This window comes from Alligator sinensis, unplaced genomic scaffold (assembly GCF_000455745.1).
Source record: "Alligator sinensis unplaced genomic scaffold, ASM45574v1 scaffold573_1, whole genome shotgun sequence".
NCBI lineage: Eukaryota > Metazoa > Chordata > Crocodylia > Alligatoridae > Alligator > Alligator sinensis.
This window is the reverse complement of record NW_005841877.1, coordinates 3,143,081-3,145,455: the sequence shown is the minus strand read 5'-3', so window position 1 is coordinate 3,145,455 and position 2,375 is coordinate 3,143,081.

Genomic DNA, 2,375 nt, shown 5'->3' with positions numbered 1-2,375 from the left:
GGGGGTGGGGCCGGGTAGGGGGCGGGGCCGGCAGACCTGAGGCACCCACTGGAGCCTGGGGGGTGCGTGGGGCATGCTCCTCTCCTGCCTTTTCTTCTTTGAACTGTGAGGCCAGAAATGCACCCTGGTCTGGAGCAGCATTTTGGAAAGCACAAGCTGGTGGCCAGGCCGTGGCAGTGTCACAGCAATGTGGGGGTGATACCAGGACCTCAAAGGTGGTTTTCCCTGGCAGGGGAGATCCCTTGATGATGGTTTTAGCCCAGGTGCTATTACTGACTTGGCAGGGGGATCCCCTTCTTCATGGCCTTGGGTGGCTTGGTGTAGTTGAGGGTGGAGACCTGCTCCATGGCACGGCGGGGAGGTCCACCTGCCAGCGTGTACTAAAGCCTCCCGGTAGGCGGATCTGGGCTACACAACTTAGAACCATGGGGAGTTGCTTTTTGGCTTTCCCCCTAACTTGTTCCTTCTCCCTTTTGGCTAGGGCAAGCAAAACTAGGAGGCATCTGAACTGCAAGGCCTCCATGCTTTGGGCTTGCATGTCGGATGCCTGCCATGGATTTGGGAGTATCTGAAGCCCCGGACAGATGTGTCTGGGAAAAAGGATACTTGTCAGTGGTAGCGCCACGCAGACTTGAACCTTTGAGCTCAGCTCAGTCAATAAAATTTGGAACAGATTTGGCCCAAGACATAAAAATTAAAAAAAAAAAAAAAAAAAGCGTTGGAAGAATCTGGTAGGTGAAAGCTGGCTTCACGGGGTCTGTGCTGCCCTTCATCCAGAAGCACCCCATTCTGAAAAGGAGAAGCGTGGGGGAGTTGAAAAACCCGCCCCGCTGCCCTCACATGGTCTCAGCTGTGCAAAGACACCAGCTGGTACCTGCAGCTATTTGCCCCCTCCCCCTGCACATTACCAAGTGTAACAAGAAGACAAGAGCATGCTCTTCTCACACAATACCTGCAGGCGTTGGTGCATCAAGATTCAGTAACATTGAAGTTTAGCAGATCCAGCTAATCTGCTGCCAAGTTTCACCAATTATGCTTAAAATATATATGAGGTCTGAGCCCAGGACAAGGTGGGGAAGGAATGTGTTCTGTGTGTTCTGATGTCCGATGGCATTGGTTCCAGCCTTATTCCCTATATAATGGGAATGCCATTAGAACAGTGCTTCTCAACCTTTGTGGACTGGAAGCTCCCTCCAAAACTTTCGTGAAATGAGTGGCACTAATCTTAAAAACTTATTTAGGTATTATGATGCTTATCTGAGGGGCCAGGCATTGGGGAGGCGGGGGGAGGGTCCAGGCAGGGATAAGCCTGAGCCTGCACTTACCTGCTTATCTCCTCATACCTCAGGACACCCTTAAAAAGAATCTGGCAGTACCCTAGGGTGCTGAGGTACTCTAGAGGTTCTGCAGTAGAACCACTCATATTCCTAAACCTAAAATTATATTAAGAGCACCTACATGGTTGCAACCAAAAACATCATGTTGCTTAAAGTAAATGCAGTTCTGTAAACAAAGACTCCATGAATTGTTTACTCATCATATGATTTGAATATTCAGCGTCACAATCCAGATGGACTTTCCCAGTTTCAGTTTTGGGATGCATGTGTGTGGTAGCCATGGGTGGATCTAGGATTTTAAAAAGGAGGGTACAGATAGTGTGGTGCCTCATTACATATAACATGGCACACATTTTTCTCCAGTTAAAGAGAAATTAGAAACTTTACTAATCTGCTAGGGGCCTAGCATGACATTATTCAGTTTAAGATCAAAGTAAAAATGAATGTAACTTTATTGGAAAGTGCACTAATTTGCTAGATTATAGATTAGTTTAAAAAACACAAGAAACTAGGCAAAAAAACTGGTCACAATAGTACAAAAATTGTTTTGTTAGCCCTGCAATCATTATAGTTAAATGTATATCTCTTATTCAAATTTCTATAACAAAATCTAATTTTCTTCAGTGTCTTGAAAGTGCCTCCAATACTTTGCCATCATTCATTTTTACACCTGAGTTAATATTACTATACCTGATGTAAGGTTTTTAACTAGGGTTAAAAACAATATTACTCTACCTCAGTTAAGGTTTTTAACTAGGGTTAAAAACAGTTTGCAGGGCTGTGAGATAAGAGAGACTTTATCAGGCATGGCTAAGGAATAGCATCACTGCAGAAGAAAGGATAATTTGGATAGTGGAATATCAAGGCAATTAGAAAGAAGAGAGGGTTGTTAACCCCAATGAAATTAGGTGATATTAGGAGACATTAGCAAGAAACAGGTAAATTATAATGAGCCATGAACTCAAATGCATTCAGCCATGAACAAAAGTGCCACTGCCCCTTGGCTTTAAAGTTTGAGTAGAAGAGAAGTCAAAGGAA